We start from the raw sequence: 23,386 nt of genomic DNA, 5'->3' as shown, positions 1-23,386 counted from the left end.
CTTTTCTAAAACTACCCAGGAACTATTTTCTGATCATCAGAAGACTGTTATATTATTGTATAGCCACACTTTGTGTTTGCTCAATAACTGTACTCAATAATTGTGAATGAAACAGTCAGATGTTGGGTACTAAATGGCTTCAGATTATTTCCAAAAATTTAAAGGATAGAGATTTGCTGCAGCCCTTGAAGCTGTGTAAGGAAGGTGATATGATGCTAACAAGATGTTTGTTTAAAATACAACCTCTTATTGAGTCAGGGACTGCTTATGATATATTTGGAGCATATTAATTGTCATAAATATTAAAGCTACAAGTGACCCCAAAGCCACCAGCTCAAACTTCTCAATTTACAGTAGCTTGTTTTTAAATCTTCTCATGTAAAATATACCTTCTAGTCCATCTTAAGGACTAAAATGATTGGGGACATTAAAAAATCCAATCAGTTAGCAACTCCTTTAAGTACACTTCTTTTGGCAGTATGTGGAAGTTTCTTTTGGCTCTTCAAGAGAGAGTTGTACTTATAGTTATAACGCACTCCTGTTTTTACACTGCTGAGACCCAGTCATCCCAACTGATTAGGAAGCATAAGAATTCTTGCCGTCTTACAATAGGATAATATAATACCTGTAACGTGAAACCTTGGGGCTCTGGACCAGAGAGTGTCATGATCCATACGGATCTAAAAGGTTCATGGTAGTAACTGCCTGCTTCATTTTGTGTCATCTCTTTTAGAGTAATTAGAACGTATCTAGCTTGCAGGGGTTACATGCAAAAGTAGATGTTTGGAACCATATCATTGGTGATTTACTGGTGTGGAAAATGACCTGGTGATGTAGCGAAGGAGCCGTCTTCATTCTAAGCCAGTCCTGTTGTTCCTAAACCAGACCCCACCAGGACCCCAAAATAGATGCTTGCAAATGCCGCTCCATGCAATTTACCCATGAAAAGACTCTAAAATTAAAGAAAGCTTACAGTTGTTTCCTAAATGAAAATTATAGGACACCAACAGACCTTTTTTCTTCATTCATAAATTTAATATTACAATATCTAAAATTAAATAGGAGAAATTTCCCTTACTTGGTTTAATTGAACCGTTAATGTTAGCAACAGCATGCCTTGTATTACTTTTCAATTATATTTATATTTTTCACTTTCTTTGCATCACTGTCACCCTCAAAAAAAGTCTTTAAAATATTCATTCAGATATATATAAATCAGTGGGAGTTTATTTTTAGAAAGTTGAGTTATTTCGATAAATGGATATAATCGTCATTTGACTTATTATTTTCTCTCTCCGATTCTAACAGTCATGTAGTTTGGGGATCTTCTGGCTTTATTCAGTTTATAATAGGAATTTGTTTTCTTTCTATAAACATTCATTCAAATGCATTCTTGATATTAAAGAATTATGCAGGACATAAAGGTATTAGCGAGTTTTGTGAAATTTAATCTTTTCAGTTTTGCCCCAAAAAGGGGCAGTCATTTAAGCAGTTCTAGGTGGTGGTTAACTACAGCTCTTTTTGCAGGCCCCTTTCACCAGCTGGGGCACCTGATACCACTCCTGGCTAATTGAAGCACAGAGCCTGCCTCAGGTCCTTCATCTGACATGGTGCGTTTTCAGGTTCTTGAGCCCAGCAGAATCTGAACCGGTAGCCATTTCCCATCCCAGAGCCGAATAGGCCCCTGTGTCCAGCTCTGCACACTACTTTGTGTTTCTGTGCCATTTCAGGACCCACAGAGCCGTTTCTCTTGTTTCTGAGCCCAGATTGTGCCTTTTCGATTTTCTCTTTTTATATTTTACCTACCACTGTTCTGTGTTTGAAAGTTTCTTCTATATTTTGAAATAATCTTTCCCTAATATAAAGTGATATTTACTTAGTGTAGAAAATTTTTAAAATTTAGAAATAATCACCCTTAACATTTTTTCACATTTCCCTTCATATTTTTGCCTATATTTATTTTACTTACTCCCAATTGATTAACAACTGAAAGCTTTTTCAGACACTCCTTTTCCTTTTAAAAATCACTACTACATTTTTATCAGGGAGGTAATGCACAGGTAGCATATTTTCAAGAAAAAAATATGGAGGGAAATACTTCCTCGAGGTACATGGTGACTTAGTAAACAGCCAGAAACAAAAGCAATACCCTCATGCCTCCAGCTGGTGTCTTATGCTCTGGCCATTCTACCTGGAGTGAGCATTCACTCAAGAGATGAACGCTATTTAAATTTGCCGGGAAATCAGTTCCCCATTCAAAGCAGTGATTGGGTGTTTTAAATATCTTCTAATACTCATCTTTGCAGTTAGCCTCATCAAATGCCTAATACAATGGTCATTACATCACTCCGTGTCCAGTCAGTGTCCTCATGCCACAGAGCATTTAAAGCGAGTCAGACAGACCTAGTCCAAGCACCTTTGGAGCTTATAACTTCCATGGCATAGACTTATGGCTACAAATACAATTTCTGCGGAATTATGTTTTTCTTCTATATTGTAACTATTTTAAGTCCACCTAGTGAAACTGAGTTAGCTATTAAACATCAGCTTTATCAAAACCTCTTTTGAAAAATATTTTAATGGAACAAACCCTCCCTAGAAATGACCAAACACAAATTTCATCCTGTGACAAATTAGGTGAATAATCATCAGGAATTCATAAAGATTATTTATTATTTTTATGGATATTTTTGTGGTGAGATATGATTTATTAATATATGTAAGTACTACCTAAGTAGCCTATTAAAATAGAAACGCTGAAATGGCATTTTATTTTTAGTTGTGAGTGTAGCTATTGACTTCTACTTAGACAGAACGGATGTTGCAAACCAAAATCTGTGACTTTGAGGCCTGGATTCCCTTCATTGATTTTTAATGGATACATATCAACTTGGAAGGCGGTTCTGGCAGCTTTTCACAGTAATCTAATCTCAGCTCTGTCCTCTCCAATATTTTCCTCGGTGACTTGGATGAAGACGGAGATAGCATTCTTATCAAATTTGCCAATGACACAAGGCAGAGAGAAATAGCAAATACGGTAGACAAGACTATCAGAAGCCAAAAAGATTTCAACAAATTGGAATGGTAGACTGAATATTGAAAGATGAAATGTATATAAAAGGTCCTACACTTGGTTTAAAAGAAAAGTAAAATCAAAACAAAATCCGACTGACTTAGACTAGGCTCCTTGGAAACAGGGAGAAGAAAACACCCTAAGATGGAGAGTTGTGTGCAGTAGGTTTGTTGAAGGATGTTTCCATGAGATACATGCATAAGGATGTGAGAGGGATAGGATTGGGCAGAGAGAGAAGCTAACCTGTGGTAAATCTCAGGCCTGAGCAAATTCTAAGGGGAGCTCTGAAACTTGCAGGACCTTTCAGACACATCCTGAATTGAGGCAAGGGGACTAGGCCTTTGTACTCCACTACCAGCCAGTTAATGGTTCTGGGTCACCCTGTAGGAGAGGGCAACCTTGGATAAAACAATCACCTACAGCTGAGGACAATTTCCAGCAAGAGAGGCAGCTGTGAGCTGTTGGAAGCCAATATTCCCGCCAGCTAGAGGGTCTTGGCAGGCCATCAATGTATATACGACCCCAGTGTTACTCAAAGTGTGGTCCTTGGACTAGCAGTATTGGCATCACCTATTAGCTTGCTAGATATTCAAATGTGTGGGTCCTACCCCAACCTACTAAATCAGAATCTCTGGGGATGGGGCCGAGAAAACTTTTAACAAGCTTTCTGGTCTCCAAGTTATTACTATGCATATTAACATTTGAGAACCACTGCACCATGCCAACCAAAACCATTCAGAATGGGGAGATAACATAGGAGTTTTAGTGACATTAATTTCACTCTTACTCACTTTCCTCTCTCTCACACACACACGCACAATAGAGCAATGGAAAAGGAAAGCTAAGGAACCATTAAGCTGGATAAATTCAATTTCAGCAGAGCAGGGAGAGGGATTTTATGATAAAGATCCAGAACAGGCTGCATGTAAGGTTTTAAAAATACTCAAGAACGGGTTGGGTAATGCCTTGGTATAATAATTTCAAACACGAGGTGGACATATGACTTTAGCATCCTGATGCCCCTCATATACTTTTCTTCTTGAGTAGTATTTTTTTTTTCAAATGAGGTACTGCCAGAATTAGTCCTATTGTATCTTAATAAATGTTAACCCAAGAAAGGGTTCTATGGTCAAAGAAAAGTTTAGGTAATATTAGGCTAAGTCGAGGTACAGTTCTTTTCTGTAGAATTAATTAGACTTTTTATTGTAGTGTGTGCATTGTGAATAAACAAAGTATGTGTGTTTGGGAATGTGTGGGGAAAGGGATAGTCAATATAGTATGCATCTCTTCTAGAACTTTGACCATGGAACCAAATTGTCAAGAAGAATCTTACAGGACACTTAGCATCTGGTTCAATACTCAGTACTCAGTAAGCATTCGTAAGATAGGTAGCATAGCATCTAGCCTGGACCACTGCATGGAGATCATTTCACTGGGAGTTGCCTGAATAGTATTCTCCAGTGTCATTAGTTCAACTCTTCACTTGGGCATAAGTCTATAAGTTTGCCATACCAGTCATAGGAAGCTGTGTTGTTCTACCTTTGACTATACTCAGACGTCTTTTTTTATTATTCCCTTGAGACTATTATTCTCACGTTATATTCTGTTCGAAGTTTGGAGACCTTTTCTGGGAATATTCATAGATAGATAGACAGACAAGGGAGATGGGGAGAGAAAGGCAAAGAAAGAAGAGGAGGATAAGAAGGAGGAAGACAATGATGATGATGACAATGACAATGAGGACAGAGAGCGAGAGAGATTGATTCTCTGGCACAGCATGTTTGCCTTATACTGAATCTTTATTTTCTTGAGACTTTCTACAATGAGAATGGAGAGGGAATCATTTAGAAATCGCAGATGTAATCTAGGATACCTTTAGTAAAAGAAATCTCTGTTTTAGCCAATAGCAATAAACAAAAGAGTCTATTATAATTGCTGGGATCTGCTAATAATATTTTTCCTGAAACGACCTCCATTAACCCTCTTTGATACTCTATCCTCATCAACATTTTGATAGCATGGGACTAACTCTTATAGTTTCCCCACACATGCACACACACAAAACATATAATCCACAACCTACTAATGATTACATTTAGCCTAATTATTAGGTTGCTGCTGGTGACAGAAAAATTTATCCTTGGCAGGTAGACAATTCCAGAAGCCCAGCCAAGTACTTGGTGTGTATGAATCAACCTCCGTATACTTCTCATGTAGAATGGCCAACTGGCCAACCTATCCCACTTGGCAACCATTCCTGATGAGCAGACCCAGCCGGAGGAGAGGCCAGGGCTCTTCAGTAGAGTAAGCCTGGAGAACCAGAGTTGGAGCTCAAAATTCTCGCAGGATTTTGCAGACTGCTTGGCAAGCCAGTGGCTTGGGACTCCTTCTTGACTACAAGCCCTTAATTGATAGGGTAGGCAGCTTGCTCAGGCTGACTTCCACTCTCTCTTGTCAAATAACAAGCAGGTGGACAGACATTTTTACAATTTGCTAGCCCACATTCCAAATGAATATAACATTTTACATATCTGAGTTAACCTTTTCTGAATCTGTGTTACTAGTTTCATTACAAAAATATTTATAACTCAGATAAGGCTATTGAGGCACACAGAGAGTCTGACTTTCCCAAGCTCAAAACTCCAGCTTTGTGGCAATTCTGACACAGAAATTCTTGTATTTGAAGAAAAAGAAGAAAGTCTTTTTCTTTTTCTTTTCCTTAGGTTTACATTGCAGCATCATTTACATGATGTTGAGTTCTCTAATTCTTCAAGAATTTTCTCATGTAGGGTGATTTGTTACTTTTTAATATTTCAAGTAGTTCTATTAACTTTTTTTAATGTAAAGTTTATTCATTCAATTTTTAATTTAATTTAATTTAATTTAATTTATTTTTTTGAGGAAGATTAGCCCTGAGCTAACATCTGCTGCCAATCCTCCTCTTTTTGCTGAGGAAGCCTGACCCTGAGCTAACATCCGTGCCCATCTTCCTCTACTTTATATGTGGGACGCCTGACACAGCATGGCTTTTTGCCAAGCGGTGCCATGTCCGCACCTGGGATCTGAACCCGCGAAACCCGGGCCGCCAAAGCCGGCCTCTCTTAACTCTTTTCTAACCTTTGCCAGCATCATTAACGTGGTGGGCTCCAAGGGGGCAGCTAAGCAAGGATTTGCCATTCTTCCTGGAAAAGGAAGTTTTCTCTCCATCTTCTTTATCTGTACTCCAAACTTTTGTCACATTTTTCTTTTGAAAATGGGTTATCTGGTAGAGCCTTAGATGATTCTAACTTTGAAAGACAAAGTCAGACTCAAACAGTGACAGTTATATGTGCACTAATGTGATTACTACATAACGAAAGTATCTAAAGTGAAAAGACTGATATTGACAATCATTTCCCATTTTCTAATTAATCGCTTTGGTAAAAATTAAGCACTCACTCTTTGCCAGGTACTGCAATGGGTATTGGGGATGAGGAACAACATTCTCCTTGTATATATGTTTATGAATCCATATGCTAGGAAAGGGTAATAATAAAACTTTGCCTCTAAGAAGAGGGATAATATTCTATTAATATCAGCTTTTATTTCTTCCAACATATATTCGAAGAACTCTCAATACTGTTATAATGTAATGAGAGAATCTGTAGAATCCTGTATTTACTGGCACCGTGTTGTTGACCCAAGCTTTTTTAGTATCCTTCGTAGAATTACTATTAGACACTTACCTAATACTATTATTGTATTATTTGAGTGTATGTTCCACTCACAGAACAAATATGCCGTTTTACTAGTTCTAACACCAAGGCTACACCAATAGTTTTATTTTTATCACATCATTTTTACAGGAAGTTTCAAATAATTACAATTATGTCACATGTTGCAAGTTTTAAGAGCTACTGTAAAAATATATGCTCCAGGGAAAGACAAAATCAGGTGGGGAAAATTCTGATGTTCGTGTTTTCAAATGAGAAATCAGAAACGTATGTGTCTTTCGAAAACCCTCAATTTTTATAGTGAATATGATGAACTACTACTTTACCTATAGAAAATGCTGTTTTTTCTCCAAGAACTCAAACTGCTTAATAATAAACTAATTATTAAACTTAGTCCCGGAATCTGGTTATATAATGGTACAGATGTTGTAAATAAGAAAGGGAAAAAGGAAAAAAATGCAGTTTATCCATAAATCATTTTTTTCCACTGACAGCATTTATTGAGGAAGGAAAGTACATGAGTGATATGCACAGTGGTCTCTAAGAGAGGTAGGGAGTAACAATAAACTCTGACCAGGTTTTCTGTCCTTACAGAAGGGAAGTGGAAGAGCTGAGCTCACCTTTAGAAAGTTGCTTGGGGAGCCCTAGTGATTTCCTAAGTAATTGTAACATTTTTGAAATTCGATTCAACAATTTGCTTTACACCGTGAAGTGAATAGATAGTCAGATCCAACTCGGAAGCACAGTCATTCTGAATGGCATTCATCTTCCCTAGATGTGCCCCCTCATCCTGTGTCAATTCTTTCAGAGGTGATCCACAGGGGTATTTCCAAATAAAATGTGTTGCAGTTATCCTGTAAACTGGCCTCTCGTTTTGCATTGCTTTTGATGTGCTCAACTTTATTTCTTTGCAGTCGCAGGACTCAGAGCAAAATGAGGATTGGCTGAAAAAACTTTAAGTCCCATTCTGTAGCTAGCAAAAGTAACTCATAACTACACTTACATGAACATTAATGGGAAAGGGACCAGGGGCCAGTCCGGTGGTGCAGCGTTTAGTTCGCACGTTCTGCTTAGCGGCCTGGGCTTCACCAGTTCAGATCCCCGGTGCTGACCTACACACCACTTGTCAAGCCATGCTGTGGCAGGCGTCCCGCATATAAAGTAGAAGAAGATGGGCACAGATGTTAGCTCAGGGCCAGTCTTCCTCAGCAAAAAGAGGAGGATTGGCAGCAAATGTTAGCTCAGGGCTGATCTTCCTCAAAAAAAAAAACAAACATAGAGAAGCGACCAAATTGTTCAGTGACCTACTTGTGTGGGTTTTTGAAGTGTTGCACTGTTATCAGTGTTGTCACTAGCATATACCTTGAAACCAACTAAAGCAAATCAGTTGGCTCATCATTAAGGATCTTATTTAAATGACAACGTCTAAAGAGCATTTTTTATTTTCAGAAATCATGCCAGCACAAGTATGAGCCAAATGCTTTACAACTTGGTATCCATAATTTAAAGTAAGTAGTAGTCACTCAAAGGATTTCTAATTCAGTTTTCTTATGATTCAAGTGTGCTAGAATTTGGAAAAACACTCTTAGGTAATATGAAAGAGAGTAAAATTAAATATGTGGGTTTTGTTACTAAAGCTCATTTCTGATTATTTTTGCCAAACTTTCCTATATATACATATATTAACTTTATGATACCAGGAGCAGTGGAGTGTGTAGTTTTAAAAAATGCGAATGTATACTTCTTTCTAGATAATTTTAAAGAATGTTGGCTTACACGAGGATTTTTTTTGTCTAAAGGTCAAAAACAAACTCTTCAAAGATTCAATTACTCTGACAGCAGAAAATGTGAACTTTGTTTTCTTTTCTGTTTGTTTGTTGGTTGGTGAGGAAGATTGGCCCTGAGCTAACATCTGTTGCCAATCTTCTCTTCTTGCTTGAGGAAGATTGTCCCTGAGCTTACATCTGTACCAATCTTCCTCTATTTTTTGTATATGGGACACCACCACAGCATGGCTTGATGAGTGGTGTGTATGTCCACACCCAGGATCCGAACCCCAGGCTGCTGAGGCAGAGCACATGAACTTAACCACTATGCCACCAGTTCAGCCCCTGAACTTTGTTTTCTAAAGGAGAACAGAGCCTATGGAAATGTTGCTCACAATACTCAGATTGTTGACTAATCCCAAAGGAGGAGGACATCAATTAATTCACTGAGAAGCGTTAACATTATCTTTTTCTTCAATAATGCATATCATAAAAATTTGGGACAAAATTAATTTAGATGATGTTATACCTAATAGGTGGATATTCATGTGTTTTAACAGTCTTGACTTCTTTCCTACAAAATGATTAGAACTTGCATTAAGAACCAGACTTTAAAAATCCATTCTAAATCCTACGTAAACATAACTGTACAATAGGAAAAATAAATATTTCTTCTTTAGGGATATCCATAATTAAGATACTCATACTGTGAAGTCTTGGGAGAACTGTTCAGCTCTAGATGAATAGGGATGTTTGGGACAACCAAAACTCAAAAGAAACATTGCCCTTACTGTGCCTCCTCTCTTGTTATTTCTATCACATTTTTTATGCTCCTGTCCCCAGCTTTGCCTCGCTCTCTATTCCTTTTTATCTGCTCCTCAGCCTCCATGGCGTTTCTCCATTATTTCTGGCATTTGCCTCCCGTGGGTTCTTGTACCTTGTCAGGTCTTATATACCTACTGCCCAGTGGCTACAAAATGCCTTGTGTCTCAGCCCCCTCCAGAATCTTCTCGCTTTTCCAGGTCTTCTGCTCCTCAGTATTTTTCCTACTTTTCTAGACTCCTCTTTGTCTCATCTGTATATTTTTCTCTTCAGGGTCTGTGCTGTTATCCGCTTAGAAAATGGCACATAAGGGCATTGTTCTCTGAGCAAATCTTCAGCACAGCCATCTGGAATGCTGCCATGAGTGGGGCTCCCTTGCTCTTCTCCGTTTTTTCCATAGTGTGTGCAAACTGCCTTGATCTGGATAGAAAGGCCTCATAATTGAGGAGCTAAACTGCACAAAAATTTCCTTGATTATTTTTCTCCTAGGAATATAGAAGAGAAATGATTTTGAGCCAGATATGCAGAATAACACTTGTGTCACACACACAGTGTTCTCGTGTTAGCATCTTATTTGGAAATTCATTCCTTAGTTCTCTGATATCTGTTCACTTTTTGCTTTCAAATAATATACACCCATCCATTAATTGCAAATTATTTTGAATATATCTTTTACATAAAAAGACTGTCCCTTCTGAAAGCTCTCATTCGGAAAATAATTTTTAGAAATATTCATAGTATGAATTTATTTCTCCTTTCTAGTCCTGACTCAAGCTATCTTAAGCTGTGTATATTTTTAAAAAATAATAACAAAAAAAGCTTACACTTTTTCATTCCTGTCAAAACAGGTTTACCGGAGTTAGGTGAACTTAAAATAAAGTAGTTCTCGTTTAAGTTAGAAAGTCGATTTGCTCCTTCCGTCATGTTCGCTGCCTTTTTGCCACAGCGAAATTGTAAATGTAAACTTATTCCCTAGAAGCTCAGCTGGGCTGCAATTTTCAGCTAATTGGGAGAAGCAGCCCTGAGTCGAGCATGTCAGGCTGATTTGAGTCTTAAGATATGATGATGATTATTGTGTCAAATGTAATCAAGAATGTGGGCTCTGAACTGACTAAAGGGCTGGCTGTTTTTAATTCAGGTTCGTATATGAAGTAGACCTCAGGTTCCCCGGTAGTCACAGCTGGCCATATAAGAGCAATTTTTAAAATGTGATTTTGTTCTCTGTGGAGCTGTGAGGATCAGGGATTGGATGCACAGGGGGAAAATATCCTCATTCGCTCCTTTAAAAATTCTATTTATTTTCAGTATGACACCCTTCATCTTGAAATTTCCCTGTAGCTCTCTATCATTGGTTTTCAACTTTCTCAGATTCAATGCCACCCCCTTTCTTTTCTAACAATTACTATGTAACACCTTCTTTACTATCATAAACCAAAATTCGTAGATAATATACCCTACCTATAGACACAATTTTTTCAAATGATGCCCTGACTTTAATTTTAAAGAGAAATATGTCATTTATAATAAAATATTATGCAGCTATTCAGTAGGCAATTATTCACTCAAGATCATACTAGAACACAAGTGAAGTTTTTAGATGATTATACTAGGAGTGCAATATCAACGAATGCAGAATGACACCAGTGTGTTGTATGGGACTCAGATGCCGTGAGCAACACTGACCATCCACAGTGTAAATTTCCAAAATGCTGAGCAGCCCTTGGCAAAATTCCTAACAACACAAAGTAAAATTTTCCTTGGATTTTCATGGCAGTTGCATTTCTGAAAAATTCAATGTGTGTTAAAACCTTGACAGAAGTATTTTATGTTTATATGTAAAATCGAGTTAAGTTCTAGGTTCAGGTGTTTATAAACAGAGTTTCCCCCTATATGAGCGTCCACTGGGACATTCAAAAGTGCTGTGGGACTTGGGACAGTTTGTTGTGCAGGAAGTCTACCATCTCCAGCCCCACCCCCACCCCGCCCCATGGAATGCGGGTAACGCTCTTCAATCTTAGTTCACCGTTCCTCCCTCACGTTCCAGAAAGCCTGTGTTGTGTGGTCTGTAAAACTTGATTCAGTGTTTTTCCAGACAAGAACTGATCTGTGGATTAATGAAATAACAATGTTCTCTGAGGACCTAATCTATTCCTTGGTGACACAGTTGCCATTTTTACAAGATTGAATGAAATGAGCAAACATTGAAGATCTGTTGGATTGTCTGGCAAAGTCTTCAAAAATTCTGTAATAATAACTGCAGTTATAAGCTGTTTCTAACACCTTTATTGAATGGCATGGTCTCCCCAAAAGAGTGATGATGACACCCCTCCCATAGCTGTATTAATTGCATTCTAACTAGATGTTGACAAATGCAGTTAAATTCTATATAAACATCACAGGAGATATTACCATACTTCCCCAAGTCATTTAAAACGATGAACGCTGCTTAGATGGAGGGTGTAAGAGAAAGAGGAACCCATTCCTTAAAGAGATTAGCCAGGTAATTTAGCAAAATAAACACAAATGCATACATGTATAGAGATAAATAAAACCTATATTACTGATATGTTTGAAGCTAAAATGATTTTGTACATTGAAGGAATTTTAGACTGGTAAGTAAGCAGAATGCTGCAGTCTATTTGCATTTCATCAGGGCATTTGGCAAGATCTTTCATTATATTCTTGTGAATAAGTTGCAGAAATACTGGCTAGATGCAAGGTAAATTGAAGAGTTTAGAAACCATTTCATGCTTTTACACAAAGGATGTCGATTAATAGATCAGTGGTAAGCGGTGACGGAAGATCTCTGGTGCTGTGCCACAAGGTTCTGTTCTCATCACTGACACACTGGATGTTTTGGGGGTTTTTTGAAGAAGAAGATGAGCACTGAGCTAACATCTGCTGCCAATCCTCCTCTTTTTTGCTGAGGAAGACTGACCCTGAGCTAACATCCATGCTCATCTTCCTCTACTTTATACGTGGGACGCCTGCCACAGCATGGCTTGCCGAGCGGTGCCATGTCTGCAGCCGGGATCCGAACTAGTGAACCCCGGGCCGCTGAAGCAGAACGCGCACACTTAACTGCTGCGCCACCCGGCCAGCCCCCACACGGGATGTTTTATGACAGAATTCAAGTGGAGTACAGAGGGTATGCCCATTCAAACTTATGGGTGATACAAAGCAGGGAGGGTAGGAGTGTGTTGCCTAATAGAGCCAAATGCGTGCTTGAACAAGATGACTTTTAAGGCCCTTTCAGTACATGACATGTCTGGACCAGGATCAAGCTTATAGGCAATCAGAAAATTTTGCCAAAGTAATGGGTTAATTTTGAGAGAAGTTATTGTTTGTTGTGCCCTCTGTTTTTGCAATGCACCTAAAAAAATGCTTTGAATTAACACTGCAGGAGTGCATTTTAAAAATTCAAAAGAGGGGCCGGCCCGGTGGTGCGGCAGTTAAGTTCACACGTTCTGCTTTGGCAGCCCGGGTTTCGCCGGTTTGGATCCCGGGTGTGGACATGGCACAGCTTGGCAAGCCATGCTGTGGTAGGTGTCCCACATATAAAGGAGAGGAAGATGGGCAGAGATGTTCGCTCAGGGCCAGTCTTCCTCAGCAAAAAAAGAAGAGGATTGGCAGCAGTTAGCTCAGGGCTGATCTTCCTAAAAATAAATAAATAAGTAAATTAAAAATTAAAAAAATAAAAATTCAAAAGAAAATACATTGTTTTCATGTAAGAGTAGCAGAAATTCACTCATTGACAATTAAATGCAATGTACTGCCTAATGAAATAGTCCACCATTTCACTTTCACTGCTAGTACAACTTGATAAAAGATACAAGCGCCATAGATTTAATATCTACATTTCTACAAAGCAAAACACAATTTTGGTCACAGCATTGCTCATTCTCTTTTTTAAAACTGAATAATAGTCTACTATGTCATCAATTTTCTCTAACAAACAAAGATGATAACTATAAATTATTGTGAGGTTCAACTGAAATAATGTATGTGAAGGCAATGTATAAACTTTAAATTTCTTTATGAATATAAATGATTATTTAATAAATTCACATCAAGAAGTAATTTTGATTTGTAAGGCTTTTTAAGAACAAGGGACTGTGGGGCCAGCTCTGGTGGCCTGCTGGTTAAGTTGGGTGTGCTCCGCTTTGGCAGCCCAGGTTTGGTTCCCAGGTGAGGACCTACACCACTCATCTGCCAGTGGTCATGCGGTGGTGGCAGCTCACATACAAAAAGAAGAAGAGTGGCTGCAGATGTTAGCTCAAGGCAAATATTCCTTAGCACAAAAAAAAGGACTGTGACCTTCTCATTTTTAGAACCTGTGCCTGGTTGATAGTAGGTTGATTGATTGATTGATTGATTGATTTTTGAGGGAGATTAGCCCTGAGCTAACTGCTGCCAATCCTCCTCTTTTTGCTGAGGAAGACTGGCCCTGAGCTAACATCCGTGCTCATCTTCCTCTACTTTATATGTGGGACGCCTACCACAGCATGGCTTGCCAACTGGTGCCATGTCTGAACCCAGGATCCGAACCGGCAAACCCTGGGCTGCTGAGAAGCGGAACATGTGCACTTAACCACTGTGCCACCAGACCAGCCCCTGATAGTAGGTTTATTAATTTTATTTGAATTTATTACATGTCTATTAAATACCAGGAACTGTGGTATGAATCCTTGCCCTGAAGGAGTTTACAATAAGTTGATCATGATGGATGATGAGGAGGAGGAGGAGGAGGATGAAAATGAAGGAGGAGAATATAGGGACTTTTTGTAAGTGGTGCATTCATAAGTAAGAGGATTCTTGAAAGAATTTGTAGCTCTCAGATTCATTTCTTTTGTGGTGTAGTTTTAATTGGAAAATCCTTAATTTAAGACCGTTCTTCACAAATTTGAATTGATCTTATAAAAGGCCGCCAATGCATCTCAAAGTATCTAGTTCTTTTGAATGCAGTTTCTCCCCCTAGTCATTAAAAGTGAGAAAGCAAGAAACTTTAAATCTCTATTTTCATCATCAGTTTTAATTAGCTCAAGCTATTTGTAATTCTACAAATCTTATAAATCATATCTGATTTACAAGTCTTGTAAATCATATCTGGGCCATTAAAAGGGCTTCAAAATTAAAAGGGCAATTCTTTTAGAATCTACCAAGACTTAATCACTTTGAGAGATTAATGATTACTTCATTTCTCAGTCAGTCTTATAAAAATGTATTTTACTGTAAAATTTCTAGTAAACATGTGAAGTGTTTGATTTTCTTGTTAGATATTTTTATATGTAAAACATTTCTCAAAAGATACAGACTTCAGATAATCTCTATCATTAGCAAACATTTATTAAGTTACTGTTGTGAGAATGCTGCAATCATAGGTACTATAATTTCTTATTATTTCATAAGAATATAAATATTTTATGACTGACTGTAATGCCCTCTTTTTGGGGGGGGGGGGTGGAATATTAGCCCTGAGCTAACATCTGCCACCAATCCTCCTCTTTTTGCTGAGGAAGACTGGCCCTGAGCTAATATCCGTGCCCACCTTCATCTACTTTATATGTGGGACCCCCTACCACAGCATGGCTTGCCAAGCGATGCCATGTCTGCACCTGGGATCCGAACCGGCGAACCCCGGGCCACCAAAGCAGGACGTGCGCACTTAACCGCTGTGCCACCGGGCCGGCCCCTGTAATGCCCTCTTTTTGAATAAAATCCTCAGGCCTACCTCAAGTCCAAAGTGCAGTATTGATCCTAATAGGGCTCTTAGATGGCTGCTGAAGATGATAAGCAAAGGGATCATAATTTTTTTCTTCACACAAATACAAATTCCATTGATGGATCTCTTCTGTAAGTTTCTATCTGTTGATGATATGTTTTTAGCCACTTCTTTCCTTTTAAAGGGAATCTGCTATATGTTTGCCTTTTAATCTTAGAAAACTGAACCAACCTGCCTTGTTGACTTATGAATATTATGTATGAACATTTAACAATCTACTCTTCTGTTTTTCTCGAAGTTATTGAGGATGGGAATGCATATTTGTTTGTACAGTCTTGAGAAACTTTCAAGAGATGAGCCTAGGCTATGGTTTCTATGCTAATTTTCCTATAACCTTTTAGAAGAGAAGAAAGCTACTCCATCTAGTTTATCAACATTAGGAAACGTATCTTTTAAAGAACTTAACGCTACAAGTGACAAAAACCAACTTAAGGACTCACATTATACAGATCATTGAGAATTTATTTAGAGTAGAAATTCTGTCTAACTAGAAGCCCACCACTATTCTAAGTTTGTATTTATCTAGAAGGTAGTGTAACTGCATTTTTTCTGAAGATCTTTTATAGTTCCATAAATATCCAAAGTAATATTTTGAATCTCTGTATATGAACCAAACCAAATGTGGTCAATTACTCCCAACATTATTTTTAAATTTCCTCAAATAGTACCTTTAGGTATTGCATCAGTAGAAAAATAAAAAAATGTACATCTTCGATTAAAGATTGTTAATCTCTTTGTTAACAATCCAAAATGGGAAAATACATATATTTTGAGTATTTCACCCGTTCATAATATTTTGTACACTTCTTTTATCAACTAATTTTTCTCAGTGGTATATGACAGAAACACAAATCAAATGAAATGAGTAATGCAAAGGATAGTAGAAAGTACATTTTTTACTGCTGTCTCCTAATATTTTCTTTTCAGAAATGTCCCAATGGTTTTAGGAAACTATATAATTATGGTTGTCTCCCTAATGGTATATTGTGCAAATCTCAATTTTAAAAATGTTCGTAGAGTAGGAAAAAGATGAAAGAGATGGAATATGTATTTTAAAATTCTTTACATGATTGATAATGCCTATACTCTCTTACTACCTAAAGGTAAAGTTTAGGTAACGTTTTTTTACTAAAACATCTGTATCATTGACGTTTCAATGGATAGCTTCAAAGCTGTGGTTTCTCATAAGAGGACTAATCTATTTTTTGTGCAAGTGTGTTGCTTCTGCACATGTTAAAAAGTCATCCTGTGTTGTCTGGGGTGACGAAAGAAGGGAATGAGTTTTCTGAGAACTAATCAGCAATACTTTGGGAACATTTAGGTCGTGGTTTCCAATTAACTCTGGAGAGTTTGAGTAATTTAGTACCAGACTCAGGAGAGAGGGGATGAAAACTTCGTTAATTTATATGTCGGTGAACAGCAAATTTGCGTTGAAAATGGATTTCTTTGTTTTGAAGCGAAGACCAGCTAGATCTTTCTGCTGTAGTTAAGGTGGGAGAGTATTTCTGCTTGTACGTGTTTCCATCTGTGGAGGTTTTTATGTGTTTCAGTGACCCTGCTTATGGTAAAGTAACAAATAGTTAAGTTTGTGCTCCAAAATGAAGGCCAGGGTTCACTGGCGTAGCCTTCCCTGTACTTTTCTTTCTTTTACTACAATGACTATATCGGAGAGCAGTGGACATCAGTATCTATTTTCAGAGTTCAAAAAATTTTTCTAGGACCCAAGACTTGGGCTATAATCCCAATTCTGCCACTTATTTGTGTGCAGCCTTGGCAAAGTCTTTACAGTTCTCTCAGAATCAACTTGCCAACAGCAAAAGGAAACATGCGATAAGCTGTACCATATATCTAGAAGGTTTCTTATTTTTATGAAAATCAGTTCAATTAGGCAAACTTGTATTGAGCATCCCTCACTGTTATGAAGATAAAGCCCAGCTAGGTGATCCCCTCTTCCTTTGATAGGAAAAGGCAAAAAAATGTTTAAAGATAGATTTATCACTTATTAGGCAAATTGAGATAGAAGTTCTTGAAAACAGTGTGATGCGCATTACATCTGAGCTACTGGTAGGGATCCAAAGGAATTATAGCCCTAATCACATTGTGACTATGCTTAAATGTTTGCCTGTCTCCTCCACCAGACTCGCATGTGTTAAATGCCAAAGTCCATGTCTCGTTGACTTTTGTGTCACCATCACCAAGCATAAATCCTGGCACATAATAAATGTGGAATAGACGCATGGATGGCTTAATGAAGGAGATTTTGGTAGGCATGTGGAACCAAGAATGAGGTTCAAATTTAAATTTATTCTGTGCAAAGGTTGAAGCCATTCAGAGGGAATGAAATGTCCAACGAAAAGCATACAAAGAAAAACAGAAGCCGACTATAGGTAGAAAACATTGGGAATACCTTGTGCAATGATGTGAGAATAAGTCTGAATAGGACTCGAAACATTTAAAGAGCTAGATGGGGGTTAGCTTTAAAAATTTATTTTCTGTGCTGTACCTTGGAGCCTTCCTCTGTCACCCTGTGTCAATAGTTAAATTAAAAGGTCCACGTATATTTCTCTCTTTACAGTTTGAAAACAGAAGAGAAAAGAGAAATGTCCCCTCATTGCCACAAGCCTTCTGTAGTCATATTTCCAGGGAGATGTTGCGCAAAGATGGATAAAGCCACAGTCTTAGAGTTGTTCCTAGAAAGGGAACTACTGGGATGCTACACCAAACATTACTGAAGGATTTTGCTTAAGAGTCATGCTTCTCATTAGTGCAAATTACTAATAGAATTGCTAGAGATTGAAAGGAATCCTTTCTACAAACTGCTGTATAGCCATAGGTAATAAAATTCTAGCTGCCCCTGGAAAATACAACATAAACTTATTTTTTAAAACAAAACACATCAAAATGTAATTTATTCACTAGCAAACTAGTTGAGACTGTTATGGTTACAGAGAATTTTAGTGTTCGATGTTGCTAAAAACCATTTGGTCCTAAGTCCAGATGCTACCGAGGTGCTCATTCTGTCTGACCTATATCTAACAAGCAAAAAAGGAAAAAATTGTTATCCTGTAATCCTTCCCGTAAAAACACCATAGGAAATGATAGTGGTTAAAATGCAAATAAACCGGGAAGGAAAGATTTAGAGTATTTTGTTTGGTTACTCCATGACAATACCAGGGCACAGATGGAAGTGTCATGTGGCGGAAGACTGAATGCTGTGAATTTCCCCAATTTGTCACACTTACAGAAACACCTGGGCAAAACAGCCTTCTATATCAGATTCAGCCTTTTTTTCCCAAAAAATATTCGATGTGTTTATTTCTGTTTGATTATAAGTCCTGCAGCACGCTAATGGAGTATTGTCCATCCATGTAGGTAACAGTGGAATATTGTCTATACATCAGTTAAGCTCATCAGCCTTGGCTTGGAAAGTAGTAAGTTTCCCTTTTGCTTTTTATGTATTAGGTTGACCTATAAGAAATTGGTCATGTTCAACTTAATAGACAATCTGGAGTCTCAGAGATTTATTCAGAAATACTATGATGTGTGTGTGTGTGTGTGTGTGTTTAGTGACAGATCCAAGTATTACTCATCTGATTGCCTCACTGATAATCAGTTCTTAAAAAGAAAATGGAGATGCTGAAGACATGCCTTCTGAGATTCTTCCTCTTTATGCAGCGTTGTCTCCGGATGATCACCTGCTTGGGCAGGCGCAGGGCTGTACTGAGCTTTGTAGCTCCAGCCCTTTGCCCCTTCAGTATAAATTCTTGCTTCTAACTGGTGATAATGCAACTCTGCATTATCTATAGGTCTCCTTAAAGGGCAACCAAAGGTGTGGAGCTCTTCAGGCTCGATTGCTGTGTGAGATTCCTCTGTCCTGTTCCCTTTGGAGACCACAATCTGTGCAAGTATTTCTCCACATACGTTTCTTAAGAAAGTATACTTTTTAAATCCTTATTTGGTATGACAATTCAGCAGGTCAGATTCCCCAGAAGGCAGATTCTGAGAAAGCGATAAATGTGCAGGAATTTTATTGAAGCGTGCTCTCAGAATCACCTGGAAGGCTTGTTAAAATGCTGGACTCTACACACAGAGTTTCAGATTTAGCAGGTGTAGGGTAGGACTTGAGAAATTGCATTTCTTTTTTTTTTTGAGGAAGATTAGCTCTGAGCTAACATCTGCTGCCGATCCTCCTCTTTTTTTGCTGAGGAAGAGTGGCCCTGAGCTAACATCTGTGCCTATCTTCCTCTGCTTTATATGTGCGACGCAGCCACAGCATGGCTTGATGAACTGTGCACCACCTGTGATGGGAGGAAAGTGAAGGAAGCAGGATAGGACGGACGGAGAAGCTGGGCTTCAGTGCAGTTGCAACCACAACATCAATCAACCTTCTTCCCCTCCCCTCTCTCCCTCCCTCCCCTCCCCTCCCCTCGGCTCCCCTCCTGTCCTGAGTAGGAGCAAGGGGGCAAGGCCTATATATATTTACGTTTATATTTATATTTTATTATATATAACTATTATAGCCACACATTAGCCAGTCATTGGATGCCGCCTGCCTCCAGCAGCTTTCCCAGAAGCTGGGACAAATGTATTTCAGTCCTGAAGAGGCATCTGGGCAGCCCAGCATAGCAGCCACTGCACCAGTAGTTCTCAAAGTTTGATTTCCAGCAGCAGCAGTTCTCAAACTTTAGCATATATCAGAATCACCTGGAAGGCTTGTTAAAATGCTGGACTCTACACACAGAGTTTCAGATTTAGCAGGTGTAGGGTAGGACTTGAGAAATTGCATTTCTTTTTTTTTTTGAGGAAGATTAGCTCTGAGCTAACATCTGCTGCCGATCCTCCTCTTTTTTTGCTGAGGAAGAGTGGCCCTGAGCTAACATCTGTGCCTATCTTCCTCTGCTTTATATGTGCGACGCAGCCACAGCATGGCTTGATGAACTGTGCATATGCCCGCACCCGGGATCCAAACCAGTGAACCCCAGGCCTCCAAAGCGGAGCATGTGAACTTAACTGCTACACCATTGGGCTGGCCCTGAGAAATTGCGTTTCTAATAAGTTCGTAGATGATGCTCATGGTGCTGGTCCGTGGGCCATACTTTGCGAACCACTGTACCACACTGCCCATATGTACATACTGAGAATGGTTTCTGGTGCCCTTATGCGTAGAAAGAAAACCTTTTGATGTCACCATACCATTCCCTACTCCACCAAATTCTCAGCCATTTTTGTACCTTATAAAGCTGGAGTAGCTGATTATTAAAATTTGTTATGTAAAGAAGTATTTTGAAAAGTAGACTATATTTGTAAAGCATTATTACTATTTCTCATATCTGGTCATTGTTACTTTTAAAATTCAGCCTAATTTTCTCTAGAGTCTATAATTTGATAACCTGGGCAGAGGAATTGAAAAAATAATCCATGTTCATGATCTTTAGTTTGGTTGCAAGTCAATTTTTTTTATTTCTTTATGACACTCATTATTTCTCATTTTTTATTTATCATATAAGCCATTAAAGCCATATGGTTATGGAAAATTAAAAAGTATGAGATATATTCAGAACTATTTTGAATGCACAAATGTGGCATACAAGTACCCTTGACTCATTTCTAATCTAGACTTGGCACAATTAAAATTTAGGAATTCAGTGTATGTAGACTGATCTCAGGAGAAAGGATGTAGCCTGAAAACTCCCACACAAGCAGGAAATAATCTCACCTCTGATCAAAGAGGCCTATGAAGGAGCTCGTTTGAAGAGATTTTCTGCTGCTGCTGCCATTGAATTTTCCAAATTAGAAAATATTCAGCCTGATGTCTGTATTTCTGACCACGAGGGTATCGTTTAGGAAAATGGTACCTTACTGTCCTGAAGGAGTTGCTGTTCTCCCCTAAGGGCCTAATTTACAAAGCAGCAAACTCACTGGTAGGATTTGGCTGGAAATCTCATTGTTTCCGTAGAACCCTTTCGTGTGATTTATGTGCATCACATTTTACAAGTATCTCTTTGAAAGTTATTTACTAGTTCCCATCTCTGGAAGCGGAGGGTAAGTGGTGTTTCTAGTTTAAGGATGGAGGAGCTGAGATGCATCAAGTACAGCTCATCATGAAGATGAAGCTGATAATAAAATGCACAGGATCTAATTCTCTAAGCTTCACTCTGCCGTGAGTGAGTTTCATATTGTCCTTTAATTTTGTGTAGAATTGGAGTCTGTTAGAAAATATGTCAATGTCTAACCCTGCGTTTGTCTTCTGGAATGTGACAGCTTATTTCTATCCCAAATTTTGAGCTGGAGATAGAGTAAGTCTTAGTGATGTCTGATGTCTGGCAAGCCAACTGAGAAATACTAGCTTGAACTGGATGAAACTGCCGCTTTTGTAGGTCAGAAAGAGTCAGACGTCAGCAGTGACATATGCCTCAACCTGTACGTTTCATGCGAGATTGTGACATGAAGACTCTCAGTGCTGTTACAATGTTTCTGAATTTTTAAATCATGCACAAATTAAAAGACAAATGAATAAATAATAATGTTGAGATGTCTGCCTGCATTGATAGTTGCCTGAAAACTAGACAGGCAGGGACCCAGCAGTCTAGGTTAGCCTTTGAGCTACAAGAGGTTTAACTGATTTGCCCAACCAGAACGCCAAGCTACCTTTCAGCTGTGCGGTATTAAAGTTTATTTAGGAGTTGATAAATAGCTTAGGGCAATGCTTCCTTTTTTTCCAGTCGCTGCATCCTCATAGCCCTATTCTCCCCTCCACCAGTGAATGCAGACGGAAGATTTTTATCCAGTACGAGCGCCGAAACTCCACTGAGGAGACTGTATGCTCAGCGAAAACCTCACCCATGATGAATAAACAGCTCTTCCCAGGGCTTTGCTGCCGCTGGCTCGGCAGGAGCTGTTTATTGCCTGGTTTGCACATCCCATGATAAAGTTGCTGCTGAAATAAATTGCAATTTTGCATAATTATGGACCATCACATCTTAACAAGCAGTGTGTATCATATTCGAGTGTTCAATTTTTAAAATCCATTTTTAGCTTATGTTTAATCCCAGAAAGTGTTTGTGTAGTAATAGGAGGCAAATATGGCATTGAAATAGAGTACTAATTTCCTCACTGCAGACAAAATTTACCTGAATCTTTTTAGATGGGACTGTTACTGCCTAAGGCAATTTTCCACCACCCCCCGCCCCCGCGCTATTATTATGTAGATGTTTACTGAGGGCATAGGTGCCTGTATCCACAATGCATGCGTTATATATGTTGTCAGAAAATATGAATAATCTTTTTTTAGATTTTTGTGTCATTAGGGAATTTGGTTCACCCCTTCTAAAAGACTGGAGAAATGAGAATGGGGTGTAGACAGAGGGAGCTAACATTTTTGAGTCAATATAACGTGTAAGTATATCATCTGCGAGGCACTCAGCTTTACACGCATTATTATATTTGCCTTCTCATCACAGTGGTATGCATTGCAGATGAGAAACTCAGAAATCAGAGAGGTTAAGCAACTTGCCAGATCACACAGTTGGTAGGCAATATGAGGATTTGAACCCAGGTCTGTCTGGTTTTTAGGCTCTACTTTGTCCATTGCACGTAGAGTTTTTCTTTTGGAAAATATGCTCAGTTGTATGACCGTCAGGTAGTGAAATTGAAAGCGAACACCATAGTCGGAACTAAGAGAACATATTAGTTTAGTGTTATGCAAATTGATATTTGGTACCATGGTTTCTATGAAATATATTATTTTTCTGCTTGTAGTCTTTTTATTCCCCTTTGCCCTCCAATCCCCTACTCTTTTTCCCTCCAGTGTTCAACTTTCTATTCTAGGTTTGCATTTTTCTTGTCTTTGCTTGCCTATCTAACCCTTATTTCCTGCCTGAGGTGACATCAAAGATAACCATGGTATAGGGATTTTAGGGTTTTGCCTTTAAAAATTAGCTTAAACTTTTGTAGCATATTAAAACAAGCTTTCCAAATTTGACCGGTAAAAACTAAGAAGTTAACAAAAGATTTTTTTGAAAGTTCATATATGAATTTTCAAAAGTCCAAAAGTCCTATATATATATATATATATATATATATATAATAGGGTGTACACACACACATATGCTATTTCTAGTTGTTGTTGCTTTTAAGAAGAGTTTTAGCAACAACTCACCCCTTTATTGCTATATCATAATTTAGTCCCTTTATCCTTGCTCTTTTCATGGGGCTCACTGGGTGCGCCATT

The 23,386-nt window shown here is 38.4% G+C and overlaps 1 protein-coding gene across 11 annotated transcripts in view; it reads left to right on the top strand.

Moving 5' to 3' along the window:
* DMD (dystrophin) overlaps positions 1-23,386 on the top strand; it is a 2,264,041-nt gene that overhangs the window by 1,772,470 nt on the left and 468,185 nt on the right. The window lies entirely within an intron of this gene.

Source organism: Equus przewalskii, chromosome X, assembly GCF_037783145.1.
Source record: "Equus przewalskii isolate Varuska chromosome X, EquPr2, whole genome shotgun sequence".
In the NCBI taxonomy this organism is placed as follows: Eukaryota; Metazoa; Chordata; class Mammalia; order Perissodactyla; family Equidae; genus Equus; species Equus przewalskii.
Note: the sequence above shows the minus strand (reverse complement) of the source record. Positions and strands in the feature narration are given on the sequence as shown.